We start from the raw sequence: 14,842 nt of genomic DNA, 5'->3' as shown, positions 1-14,842 counted from the left end.
GTACTGGGGATTGAACCCAGTGGTGCTTTATCATGAGCTACATCCACAGCACTTTGTATTGTTGTTGTTGTCTCCCTACATTTTTTATTGGTGCATTATAGTTGGATATACTGATGGGGTTTGTCGTTACGTGTTGGCTCATGGCACATAATACACAAGATAACAGTGTGATTTGGCCAATATCACTCCCCAGTACTTTTCCCCTCTCTTCTCACCTTTCACCCCTTAGTCTCTTTCCTCTATTGATCTCCTTTTTCCTTCCTAGCCTCCTCAGATGAGAGAAAACATAAAAAAGGAAACACTTCACGAATTTGCACGTCATCCCTGCACAGGAGCCATCTAGTCTTCTCTGTGTCGTTCCAATTTTAGCGTGTGTGCTGCTGATGTGAGCACCCAGAGCCCTTTTTATTTTCTTAGTTTGAGACAAGTTCTGGCTAAATTGCCCCGACTGGCTTCAACCTTGCAATCCTCCCTCCTCACCCTCCAGTCACTGGGATTAGAGGTATGTGCCACCACACCTGACAGCAAAACTATTCTTTCAGAGCTAGTTATGGAGGGAGTCAGCATTTAGAAAGACTCAAAGGCAGCAGAGGAGTGAGAATGCCTTAGTGCAGGAAGCAGGGAAGGTTTCAGGCTTGTCCCACGGACAAGCTGTTGGACTAGGAAACTGGAGGTGGGCTACTTAGAAGGGGGCATCCTACGGCATTGGTTTGGGATGCCTGCTTGGCTTTCTCTGGTTGGTCCTAAGTTGAAAGTTGGGGCAAACTTAGGGAAACTCAGTTATTAATCAACTGCTGGACATTTGGGGCTATTACAGACATTGCTGTTAGTTTCCTGGATTGTTACTGGAGCCAATATTCAGACTGCTGTGAGTAGGACTTTGAGCACGCTGGCTTCCCAGGATGTTGGTTAGAGGTAAAGGGCTTGGTTTCCTGGGCAGGTTGCTGCAGTGTGGGTCACAGTTCTATTTTGGTGCATGGTTTGGCCATTGTCCACATGAATACTCAGGTTTGCATTCCCAAGAGGTCAGCAGACTCCCTGTATTCAAAGCTCTTTGCCCATTCAAAGCTCTTCCTCAGGACGACATGCACTTGAGCTTCTCATTCCTTGCTTCCACTCACCAGGCAGGGCCTCTCACTTAAGGCCCAGCAATGCTGAAGCCTTCCTTCATTTTTCCACTCATGGTTACAGCCCTCCTACCTTGTTTATCTATTTGAGCGAGACCTCTCCTTTACATTTAAAGCCACTTCAAAATCACCTCCATACTGTTACAGATGGCAGGACACCCCAAATGTTCCAGTTCCCCTTCTCTTTCTACAGTATTTACATGCCATGTTATTTATTTACAAGGGCATTCTCTATCATATGATATTAATATAAATGACAGTGACAATGCCCATTCCAAGACTGGCGAGGGTAGTGACACATATGGAGAGGTGTTTGGTAAATGGTTCTGAATGACTGGAGATGAAGAGATGCCCCCACACAACAGAGCAATTCCAGCAGACCAGTCAGAAGAGTCTCAGGTGACCTAGGGTCTGTTCATTTCTTTTGCTATAAAAAATGACAAAGTCTGGTTCAATCCCCAGCACCACACACACACACCAAAAAAGTGGCAAAGTCTCTCTCTCTCTCTATACACACACACACACACACACGTATTACATGTAATATATGTTACATATACACAGAAAATATAAATATGTAGAAAAATTTGCATCTGCACAAAACAGGTAGATACTTTTGTCATTATTCTCTAAATAACACATTATATTCTATTACAATATATTTTCTGATATAACATAATATATATCATATAACATATGATATATATTATGTTATATAACATAATGCAATTATGTATAATATATGATGTTTATTATATATATGATTTTGTTATATTATATATTAGGTGTTATAAGTAATTTAGAGATTAAACTTTACCAGAGGATGTACATAGTTTATATACAAATACTCTGCTGTTTCATATGAGGGACTTGAGCATCAGATTGGGGTATCCATGGAAGATACCCTCAGATACTAAGGGGTGTGTGTGTGTGTGTGTGTGTGTGTGTGTGTGTGTCTAGAATATACATATGAATTTTATCCAGGTACTAATTTAATAAAATTATCACTTATGATAACTATTATCTAAAATACCCATGGCAATTGCAAGAATGAAAAAAGCCTTTCACACTCACATTCAGAATTACAAAATAATCTGGGTAAGTATAATAAAGGCAAAAACAACAGAATCCCATAATGACATAATAAATGTATCATGAAACCTGGATCCAGATCATCTTCTGGAATACCCTAGATCTGACGATATATCATGAAAACCTGATGTGGCCCAAGCTATTGGCAATACCCCAGGATCATCACTATAATCAAGATCCATTCAATTAAAATAAACGTGGTTTTTTAAAATTAAAGCTGTCCATTATAAAACCTTCAAATACTTTTATGGTTAAAGTCAGTTATTGCTATTTTTAAATGGCAACAAGACACAGTAGGGTTTTGTTGAGATTTTTGTCCAGTTTATCTGGGCCTGAATTCTGGATGAAAAAAGAATGGTCAGTAGGGCCATTATTGACAAAATCTTAAGAGTGTAACACTACTCTGTTAATTTGACAAGTTCTGGGTTTTGCTCTTTGACCTCTTTCTCTCCTCTGAGAAACTTTCTTGAATACAGAAACCCATCACCACTCTGGAACTCAGCCAAGGGCCAGAGGAAATATAAATAATGAACACCACTGCTCATTTGCATCAGGATTTATAGCCTATAAATCAGCTCATATACTGAGGTCATGTGGGCCTCAAATTGCACGAGAGATATAATCAAACATCTGTCGTATTTTCCCTTTAAAAATATATCAGTCACTATCAGGGTGGGGTATAGACTCAGGAATCTGTACACACTCTACGAGAGCCCATAAAATTGCATGCAGTCCATCTAATAAAGCTGCCACTGGGCCTATATCTCCCTGGGGTTATAACAGCATGCTTCTTCCTGCCTCTTCCAGGATACCTTGTGAAATAGGCCAGGTAATCACCTGTGGTGCCAAGTAATAATGCAGGATTTCCAAGTCAGCCGTTCATGGCTATTCCTTTCCCTGACCCAAGAAAGATATTAAGTTAATGCTGGAGACCTTTCAGGAACTGCCCACCTGCTTCCCAGGTCATGAATCATTCTTCCTCCTACCTTCCTAACCTCTAGTCAAACAGGCTTTTTAAAATCCTTGTTGGTGGGGCTGGGGATGTGGCTCAGGTGGTAGCGCGCTCGCCTGGCATGCGTGCGGCCCGGATTCGATCCTCAGCACCACATACCAACAAAGATGTTGTGTCCGCCAAGAACTAGAAAATAAATATTAAAAATTCTCTCTCTCTCTCTCCTCTCTCACTCTCTCTTTAAAAAAAAAAAATCCTTGTTGGTTATTAATGTCTTCAGTGATGCTGGAGTGGGGACTCTAGTCCATGCTAATAGGAGGCACTAGAGGAAGAGTGGGAAGCTGTGGAATTCCTGTTCCTGAGAGTGTGACTTATGACCACAGCATCTCATCCTAGCAGCAGTGGAGGGCTCCACCACCAGCAGTTGCTTACAGTTATTCCAACAGTTCTAAAACCAGCCTCATCACTGCCTCCCCTCACTCTCCCTGCTCAGAGAGACCCACACTAACTAGCCAGAATGCCCTCCTGAGAGGTCTGAGTTCCAGCTCCACAGTCTCACCTTTATGATCCTAAAGAACCAGGACCAGCCAAGCAGGACCTTGCCTAACCCAGAGGTCTGAATCTCAGCCCTACAGGGCTCTGCTCCCAGCTGCTAAGTGTCAAAAACTCCTAGCTTCATGCTTTTGTTATCCCAGGCCTAGGGGTGATTAATGTTTCCTATCATTCTTACTTATGTGACATCTGAGTGTCCCCCTTTGTCTTCTTTTTCCTAATACCTGGTTAACAGTTCTTTATAAAAGTTCTCTGTTAAAATTCTTGTGATTTCTATCTCATAACTGTGTTCAGTACAAGTCTAATTAATAAAGGAATTCTTTCTTTCTGGTTTCATATCAACAATTCTTTAAGAACACAGGGGCTGGTTGATGTATTCCAGGAAGACTTTAATTGTATCTATTAATTTATGCTACAAGAACTGGTCCTCAATTTACTAAGCTCAGAAATTGACCATGTCAGCAAATTGAAAGCAAATTTGTCCTTCAGATCATTGCCATAAGGAGACATACGTGAACCTGCATGACTGCAAGTTATAATAATACTAAAAGATAATATAGTTATAATAATACTAAAAGTTATATAATACTAAAAAATCCCTGTGTCAGAGACAAAGGATTTATTCTAGCCAGCATATCAGCATTATTTATACTGGTTCCTTGAGCTCTGATTTGCACTCGACATGGTGAAGAGGGATAGGTGATATCTGTGAGCTGAGTTAGAGCCGAGTACCCCTGATCTTAGGGAACCTGGATCTTTTATAACGGGCAGTAAACATGCCAGCCCTAATCTCCACAACAGCCACTTACTCTCTTTTCCTAAGATATTTGCTATATGAACATCCTTGAAAAGAGTCCAGAACAAAGGAAACATAGGAGGCCCTGTCTGCCAACATTCATTTGAGCTTACATGTGAACCTAGAGCAAGGATAATTCAATTGCTTGTGTTTATACACCAGGGATCTCTATAGAAACTACCTATAGTAGTTTTAGTGCCTTTGCATCTCTCTGAATCTAGAGATTTCTAAATCACAGGAAATTAATCCATTTTCTTATTAATATTCTGAAAATGCACACACTTTATAGAGACAGAATAGTTTAGTTATTGGCCAGAGCAAGGCTTGGCTAACAAAATTTGTATATCTAATATATATATATCAGTTTTTATAATCTTAACAAAAGATATTGCCCTAGATATTTGGTAGACCAAGATGAATGACCTCCTAGAGCAATGTAAATGTGAGATCAGAGTTGATGCCTGAGATATATAGCAAGCACTCAAAAATCAGTAGTTACATTGTAAAGGACATGGCAAATAACAGAAATGAATTTGAGTATAGTTGCATAAAACAAGGAATTTACAGGCTGGTGTTGTGGCTCAGTGGTAGAGTGTTCAGCTAGTGCGTTGAGGCCCTGGGTTCCATCCTCAGCACCACATAAAAATAAATAAAAACAAAGGTATTGTGTTCAACTACAACTAAAAAAATTAAGGAATTTACTACTAACATGACATACTATCTCCTAGAACACAAATAGAAATGTAAACAATTTTGGAATAGCTACCACTATGTTTGGATATGGTTAAGTGTCTCCCAATGCTTCTTGTGTTGAAAGCTTGGTTCCTACTGTGGCAATGTTAAGAGGTAGTGGAACCTTTAGGAAACTGGGGCCTGGTGAGAAGTTATTAAAGTGTCTTGTTAGGGGCACAAAAAGATTAAGTTAGTTCTCATGGAACCCTGAGTTGATTATTGTGAAAGAGCTGTTACAAAGAATCACACCTAGCCACTCCCCAGAAGCTCTGGCTTCCAGTCTCACCAGGTGATCTCATTCATGTTCTCACTATGATGGCATCTGCTACAATGTCCTCGAGCTTAGCCAATGCTGATACCATGCTCTTGAACCCCCAAACTGAACCACATCCCCCTTAGGAAGTTTATTTATGTTGTTCAACTTCAGGTATTTCATTATAATAACATAAAACGAATACACCAACCCTGCCCTTGCTGCTCTGTTCATAAAATATGGCATCATTTCCCACTGCCGGGCACAGTGCTTGAGACCTGGAAAACTACAGGAAACACACACAGATACAGTTTTTTTTTCTTTTTTCTTTATTTTAAACATTATAAGGCACAGAGCCTGCAGTCTAATAAAGAGAGAGAAATCAAAATATCACACAAATAAATGTAATCTGAAATGGTATTAACTGATGAGAAGGGCAAGTGAGGGGCAGAGTAAGTATAAGGAGAACCTGACCCATTTAGGAAGGTCAAGAAAGACTTTCCCAAGGAAGTGATGATTGACCAGAGACCCAGGCTTAAACAATAAGACAATAGGGAAAAGGAAATAGCTTTCCAGGCATGAAAAACAGCAAACACCTCCTGGCAGGGAAAGTATAGTGAGGAACCATAGCTGAAGCTCAGAAAGATTAGATGACCTGCCCAAGGTCACAATAAAACCAAGGTCAAAGAACAGGGATTTTAATCTAAAACTTCGCAACTCCTGGGCTACTTTCATTATACTACCAATTTCCTCCATCAGCAAAGATGATCTTTCCACTCAAACCTTCCATCAGAGATCTATCAATTAACACTCACTCCAGAGGAAAATTAAATCACACAGTAGAACATGAGGAAAAAAAAAAAAGGCAAAGGCTTGAGCCATGGAAACTAAAGCCCTTACAATGGAATTCAGCTTGCTGTTTCTTTGTTCAGTGTGGCCAGGAGTCTTGGGAATGGTCCACGCCAGTGGTTTTCAGTGTGGTCCCTGGACCGCCATCATCAGCATCTCTTGGGAACTTCTCAGACAAGCAAATTCTCATGCCCTGCTCAAAACCCATGAATCAGAAACTTGGGAAGTGGGACCCAGCAATCCAGTGGGGGCTATGGATTTTATTTAGAGACAGGGTCTGAGTTGTTTAGTGCTTCGCCATTGCTGAGGCTGAATTTGAACTCGCCATCCTCCTGTCTCACCTCCCCAGCCACTGGGATTCCAGGTGTGCACCCAGCACAACCCGTGTTTTAACAAGCAAGAGCCCTGCAAAGACTTCTGCCATACACAGTGGCCTACATCAGGGCTTCCCAAACCTATCTGGTCATCCTAAGCACCTGGGGGAACTTGTTAAAAATTCCTGAGCTACACTCTCATATCTACAAAAACCAGATATAATTTCCTGGGAACCTATATTTAGATTATCAGACTGGTTTTGTAACCACTGGTGTACACTGAAGTAATAGTATTTCTGACATAGTAAGCAAATAACTTTCAAAACCCATTTGTCCTTGTTGGGTAATTAAAAGTAATAAGTATTTCGGGTTCTACAAGTCAGACTGAGCATATAATTTGATTGCTATCTTCTTAGCCCTCGGATTTTAAAACAATATCTTTCAGAAATTTCCTATTTGGACCCTTACTGATAAATGTCTCCTTGTCTAACAGGCTTATATTATCATGACTACCACAAACTGTATGATATCTAATAAGCGCTGACCAAATATGTAAGTCTTGTTATTTTAGCTCCAACCTAAAAATCTGTTCTTGAAAACATCCCCAAGATTTAAAACATCAAAAAGAAAAGTGTTCAGTCTTGTAATACAAACACTCAGTTTAGAATTATTTTTTTCCTGTTTCTAGAATGAAACAGATTTTCTGGAAATAGTTTTTCTATCATAGTAACTTAGCATTGATTTAAATAAACATACAAATAAGTAAGAGAGATATAATGTTTATTTATTTTTATTTTTTGAGATTGAGTCCCACTGTGTTGCTAAGGCTGACCTCCGACTTTTAAATTAAGTAATCCTCCTGCTTCTGTCTCCCAATTACAAGGTACATGCCAACCCCACCGAGCCAACATTATGTTTAAAAAAAAAAAAAAAAAAAACTTCCAGAGCTAAAAGAAATGTTACTATCCTAGATTTATTTCCAAGCAACACATTTTCAAGAATTTTTTCTGTATTAGAATTTTCCTGGATTTGTGCAGTTCATATGCAAATAGTATAGCCTGGTCTCTCATAGGTAATTTTACATTTCAGAAATTCTTAAGAAAAATAACAATGTAAGACTCATTTCCACCATGATATAAGAGGGTCACAGACCCAAGGAAAAAAGAGAAAACATGAGTGGTCACTTAACTTTTTTTTTTTATAATTCTTTTTAAGTATTTATTTTTTAGTTGTAGGTGGACATAATATCTTTATTTTTATGTGGTGCTGAGGATTGAACCCAATGCCTCACGCATGCTACGTGAGCACTCTACCTCTGAGCCACAACCCCATCCCTTAACTTTTTTAAAATAGGCCTAATTATTGGTTCAAATGTCTTCTGACAGTTTGGTGGTTAGGGCCAGCAATCATGATTATGTAAAATCTCAGTTTGTGCTGATACCACTCCAATAAAACAAGCAAGCATTTTCTGTAGTTTTAAGAACATGAAAAAGAGCATAGGAAAAAAAAAAAGTTACCTTTGATTAAGTTACTCTGCCCCTGATGATATCAAAAACTGCTAAATGAAAAAATTACACAATAATGGGTTATTTCCTAGGCTAGGGATATAGCTTAGTTGGTAGAGGACTTGCCTCGCATGCACAAAGCCCTGGGTTCTAATCCCCAGATCGATCTCTCTCTCACACACACACACACACAATCTAATGGTTTATTTCCTAAGGTAGGGTATCAACATCTTCAAAGAAAAACAGAACAACAGAAATCCTTCTGTAGAGCACAAAACCCAGAAGGCAGTACTAAGAAGATAACCCATTTCACCTGTAGAAATAAGAGGATTAGAGAAAAAAAATTGCTTTAGGCCCTCTTCTATAAATAGGGAATTTAAAAAATGGTAACAGATTCCTATCTCATGCCATATGCAAAACAGATTAAAGACTGAAATTCAATATTACAAAAGTGTTAGGAGGAAAGAATATAATGTATTTGGGGATGACACCAAGATTCAAAGCCATCAAAGAAGCAAACAGAACCAACCTTACCATTTGTTAAAATACTAGCAAGAGATTAAAATATTTCACAAAAGATTGAAATCTATAACAAAGCAAACAAATTAAAAAGAAAAAGACAAGCAACCCAAAGGAAAATAAAGGTTTAAAACAGACAATTCACAGAATATAATGGCTAATAATAGTGATAATGTGAAAAAAAAATATGGCCTTACTCATACCAGGGAAATGAAGAAAAAAAAAAAAAAAACCCTTCTTTCACCTGACAGAGTAGCATCATTACTTTATTTGCTGTGGCAGGTTCTCATCCCTCGTAGGGTCATCTAAATATTATTACCAGGGTTAAATTTGGGAAGACCAACAATGCAGAGCCCTGCACTGTTGCTCTGAACTTGGGGCTGCTGAGTGGTCCTGCGCTCAGGGCAAGGGTATTCTGGAAGGCACTCCCCATCCAGTGCCACATGAGTTATGGAAAGGGGACCTGGACACTACTTGGTCCTTTTTTCCAGTCTCATATCATCCTGAAGCACAGAATGGCCAACCCCTAATAAACTGAGGGAATACTTAAATGCTACACATGACATACTTCATGCATCAGCAAAGCCAATCAGATCTGTAATGCATTGGTAAGAGCATGCGCAAAAAGAAATTCTCAGGCACTTGTCAAAGAATAAGTTTAAAAAGTCAAAAGTATAAAGTATGGACAGGTCAAAAGATTTATTTAACTTATTACCAAAGGACCCTCCCAGATAACAAAAAATGACACCACAAAAGGCCACTGGAATGAGATTATGAAGTGAGATGCTAAAGTGGTTAACACCCTACCAGGTTAAAACACTGTAACCTCTTTTCTACCAGAGAAGAATAGATAATTATTTGCAGATTATTAATATTGTATAAGCTAACAAGTAGCTTTACAGAGTCTGGGCCTGGATTGACAGTAAATCATAGCCAAAAGTGTCAGTTAATCATTGGATGGGTTTGTTGGACACAGCTCTAATATATGGTTTCTCAACCATTTTGGTTTCAGGATCCCTTCATGCTCTTAAAGATTATTGAGGATATCTAATCCTAGAGCTTTTGTTTATGTAGGATAATATCCTACCAGGGTAAAAAGCATTAGAAATTAAAATTTAAAAATTAAACATATAAATTTACTTAAAACACAATAAATCCATTTACATATTAACATAACATTTAAAAGAAAATTCTGCTTTCCGATACAAGAAATATTTTTGTATCATATCAGGATTTTTCAAATCATTGGGATTTCTAAATAACAACTTTTAATGACAACAAAATCACAGATGTGACAGACACTATAGCAAGGATAATCAATTAGCTAATGTGTTAGTCAGCTTTTTGTTGCTGTGACCAAAATACCTAACAAGAACAACATAGAGGAGGAAAAATTTTGGCTCCTGGTTTCAATGGTTAGCAGGCTCCTTTGCTCTGGGCCTGAAATGAGGCAGAATGTAATGGCAGAAGGGCATAGTGGAAAAGCTGCTGTACTCATGGTAGCTAGGAAGGAGAGAGGAGAGGAGGCAGGGGGTCCCAAGGGCACACTCCCACTGACTTACTTCCTCCAAGTATGCCCCACCTGCATGCTTTCCACCACCTCCCAGTAGGCCACTCAAATTATTGATCCATCAAATGGATTAATCTACTGATAAGGTTGGAGCCCTCATGGTCCAATTATTTCCTAAAAGCCCCATGGTCCAATTATTTCCCAAAAATTATTTCCTAAAAGCCTCATGGTCCAATTATTTCCTAAAAGCCCTAACATTGCTGCACTGGGGACCAAGACTTGGGGGGGACATTACAGAGCTAAACCATAGTGGCTAGTAAGCGTACAGTTAAAGCACTAAGTGTATCTGTCTGTCTGTCTCTCTCAAACACACAAATCCTTAATCTACCACTTTAGAAAATTCTAGAAATAATGTAATAATCAATGACACTTTCCATTAGCTAGTATTCTGATGACATCATAGTTTACATAGCCTTTGGAAAACTGTTGTGCAGTAATAATGAGATTGAAAAAGGCAACTAATGCCTTAGAATTAAGAAAAGTTTTAATTTCACAGAACCCATAAAGTCTTGGATATATACCCACAGGTCCCTAAATTACACTTGGACTACCATTATTCTGTGTGACATTGAAAGGACATGCAGTAACTCATTTTATATATTTCAAGTTTTGGTGCGTTTTAAAAATATATCTTTAATGAGAGTATAATTTGATATAGCCTTTAAAAGCCACTTGACTTTCGATCCTAAGACTCTCCTACAGAAATACACATACAGTGTTTCACTGTACATTCAGCAGGGATCACTGTAGGATAATTAACACTGAAGAAAAACCAGAAACTGATTTCTCCATGGGGAATGATTTAGAAGGTAAAAGCAGAGTTCAAAGACAGCTTCAGCAACAGTGAGGCGCTAAGCAACTCAGTGAGATCCTGTCTCTAAAAAAAATACAAAATAGGGCTGGGGATGTGGCTCAGTGGTGGAGTGCCCATGAGTCCAATCCCTGGTACCCTCTTCCCCAAAAGTAAAAGCATATACATACATGTAATGCATATATGCTGTTATGGTTTAGATATGAGGCATCCCCCAAACTTATGTGAGACAATGCAAGGAAGTTTAGAGGTGAAGTGATTGGGTTATGAGAGTTTTAGCTTCATCAGTGTGTTAATCTGCTGAAAAGGATTAACTGGGTGGTAATTATAGGCAGATAGAGTGTGGCTGGAGGGGGTGGGTGCCTTTGGAGTATTTATTTTGTCCTTGCTAAGCAGAGCTTTCTGATGCCGTCCCCAGCTGCTTTCCTCTGCCACACTTTTCTGCCATGATGTCCTGCCTCACCTTGGTCCCCAAAGAATAGTCAGCTATCTGTGGACTGAGACCTCTGAAATCAGGAGTCCAAAATAAACTTTTCCTCCTCCAATTGTTCTTGTCAGGTCTCTTGGTCACAGAAGTGAAAAAGGTAACTAAAATATGCACACACATATGAAATACTGTCAAGTGAAAAAAAAATGTAAAGCAGCATCTGATGATTTGTTTGGTTAAAAACAAATTTATACACACATATTTAGACACTTATAAATAGAGTTTAAAAGTTATACTGTCAGTATCTCTGAGGAATATGATGGAAAGGGAATAAGAGGGGGCAAGACAATTTTCACTTTTTCTTATATACTAGTGGATTATTTGAGTTTTTAGAAAGAGCATATTATTTTTGTCATAAAAAAACCACCTAAACTAAAAACAAATGTTATGGTTTGGATTGGAGGTGTTTCTTCAAAGTTTGTATGTCAATGCAAGAATATCCAAAGTGAAATGATTATGAGAGCTATAACATGATTAGTTCCTCCTAGTCTGATATACTAACTGGGGAGTAACTGTAGGCAGGCAGGGCATGGCTGGAGGAGGTTGGTTACTGGGGATGTGCCCTGGAATGGTGGCTCTTCCCTGTGGCCCCTTCCCCTTTGTCTCTATCTGCCATGTCCTTCCACCATGATATTCTGCCTCACTTGGGTCCAAAGCAATGGAGTCTGCAACCACAGACTTCATCTCTGAAACCATAAGCCAAAATAAACCTTCTCTAAGTTGATCTTGTCAGGTATTTTGGTCACAGTGACACAAATTTACACAACAAAGAATTAAGAGACATAATAACCAGATGCAATATATTATGTTACACTGAATCACCAAAAAGGACATTCATAAAAAACTGATGAAATGCGAATATAGTCTGTTGAGTTTTAAAAACTGCACTGAGATTTCATCTCACTCTAGTCAGAATGGCAATTATCAAGAATACAAGTAATTCTTGGCTGGGATTGTAGTTCAGTGGTAGAGTGCTTGCCTTGCACATGTGAGGCACTGGATTTGATCCTTAGCACCACATAAAAATAAATAAAATAAAGGTATTGTGTCCATGTCCAATAAAAAAAATTATAAAAAGAATACAAATAATACTAAATGTTAGCAAGAAATGTGGGAAGAAAGGTTCATTCATACAATGCTGATGGGACTACAAATTGGTGCATCCATTCTGGAAAGCAGTATGGAGGTTCCTCAAAAAACTTGGAATGGAACTACCATTTGACCCAGTTATCCCACTCCTCAGCATATACCCAAAGGACTTAAAATCAGCATACTATAGTGACATGGCCACATCAATGTTTTTAGCAGCTCAATTCATAAAGCTAAGTTGTGGAACCAACCTAGATGTCCTTCAATAGATGAATGGACAAAGAAAATGTGATAGACACTATGAAATATTACTCAGCCATAAAAAGGAATGAAATTACAAATGAAGAGATTCAGTCTGGATTAAAAGAATCCACTACCTTTCTCCTTTTGTTCCAAGTCCCTTGCATTGACATATTTTAAAAGAAATAAAGATCAGGGGTTGTAGTACATACCCAGGAAGCTGAGGCAGGAGAATCTCAAATTCAAGGCCAGCCTAGGCGATTTAATGGAGGAACTACAAGCATGATTAGAATACTTACAGTTTTGAGAAACTTCTGTGAATTTCTCAAAATCATTCTCAAAATATTGTCCCCCAGAGAATTGTATCAGGATCAACTGGAAACTTGTCAGAAATTCAAATTCTTGGGCCATATCCTAAAGACTCTCCTGAATCACTGGCTCTGGGGCAGGAACTTGCAATCTAGGCTTGAGCAAGCCCTCCCAGAGATTCAGATGCACACGAAAGTTTATTGACCCCCATAAAACTGACTGGACTGACAAGAAATAAGAGGGGAGAGGTTCAACCCAAGCTGGCCCTGGAGACAACAATTAACAAAGTTAAAGCAATCCAGGGACACTCAAAGCTCAGTAGATTAATTGATGAAAGCTGGAGATCTATAGTTGAGTCATGCCCTAACCCACCCCATCTTCAAAACCAAGTGGCGGATGGAAGTGGGACATGGCTCTGCCAAGAAGAGTGCCATCTTCAGAACAAAGCCCTTTATATTTTGGCAAAGACATAGGAATGAAGGTGAAACAAGAGCTCAATCTTCTGCCAACTCCCCATCTGGTATCTTCAAAAAGTCTGCCAGTTAATAAGCCCTCTTTCTCAGTCAAGGCTAATATCTTCAGGAGAAATGCTGGGAAAATGCATGTCAACTACCAATGTTAATTAAGTGAATCTTTGCTAAGAGGGGACAACAGAAAGCTGTAAAGTTAATTAGTAAGTTGAGCAAACAACACTTGACAATCAACAGGGAAAATAAATAATTCAAGGAATAGAAAATAATTTGAAAATTCTGATTGATATTCTGAGATGTAAGGATTCTACATCCATGAAAATAGAGGAACAAGAAAGCAATCTTGAATATTTAAAACATATTCCTAAACTTAAAACAGAATAGAAAAACTGAATAATAATGTAATAGCTATGTCTAAAAAGTTAATTAGTGAGCTAGAAGATAACATCTGAAGAAATATCCCAGAACAGAGCAAAAAGAGCAGACCAAAAAAAGAAACAAACAGAGTGGAGTGACAAAAGATCAAGAGGTCTCACGTATATATGCAGAAAAATAAAGTAGATAAAACAAGAAAATGAAAAAGTCATTTTTCAAATGGCCCTTAGTTCAAGAACGATATAATTCTTGAGATGAAATGACTGAGAGTGGGGTAAGCAGCATGAATGCCAAATGTCCCACATATTAGACACATGTTGGTGAAATAGGATTCTAGGCATGAAAAAGAACATACTAAAAGTTTTTCATGACAGAAAAATAAGTTAATTATCAGTAAATAAAGAAGAAAGATCAGCAGACTGGTAAATGATCTTAATCAGCAATACTGGACACTAGCAAACAATGGTGTTAGACCTTCAACACTCTGAAAGGAAATGATTATAAGTTTGAATCTCTAAACTAAAAAAATTTTCAAATTCAGGATTCAAAATCTAATTGCTTGAAGATATGTTGCAGCAAGCCAGAAAATTAATCCTGGGTTGTAAGAAAAAGCAAGTAGGAAACTGTAAAACTCAGTTGTCCAATAAATATTTAAACAGAATGTTAACACACACACCCACACCCCTCAAGATAATAGACTGATCTGAAATTAAAATCCCTCATGATTTCACTAGAAGAAAATGTCTGGGAGATGGGTAGAAGTCATAGCAACTGGTAAACTCTAAACATTAGCAAAGAGG

The 14,842-nt window shown here is 38.4% G+C and overlaps 1 non-coding gene across 1 annotated transcript; it reads right to left on the bottom strand.

The window, feature by feature from the left end:
* Positions 1-287: 287 nt before the first annotated feature.
* Positions 288-393, bottom strand: LOC113199089 (U6 spliceosomal RNA). Its single transcript, XR_003302928.1, has one exon. It is a non-coding gene; the product is annotated as a U6 spliceosomal RNA (small nuclear RNA).
* Between the last annotated feature and the right edge of the window lie 14,449 nt (positions 394-14,842).

The sequence above is a fragment of the Urocitellus parryii genome, chromosome 2 (genome assembly GCF_045843805.1).
Source record: "Urocitellus parryii isolate mUroPar1 chromosome 2, mUroPar1.hap1, whole genome shotgun sequence".
Taxonomy (NCBI): domain Eukaryota; kingdom Metazoa; phylum Chordata; class Mammalia; order Rodentia; family Sciuridae; genus Urocitellus; species Urocitellus parryii.
The sequence above is the reverse complement of the archived record's forward strand: the minus strand, read 5'-3'. Positions and strand labels throughout refer to the sequence as shown.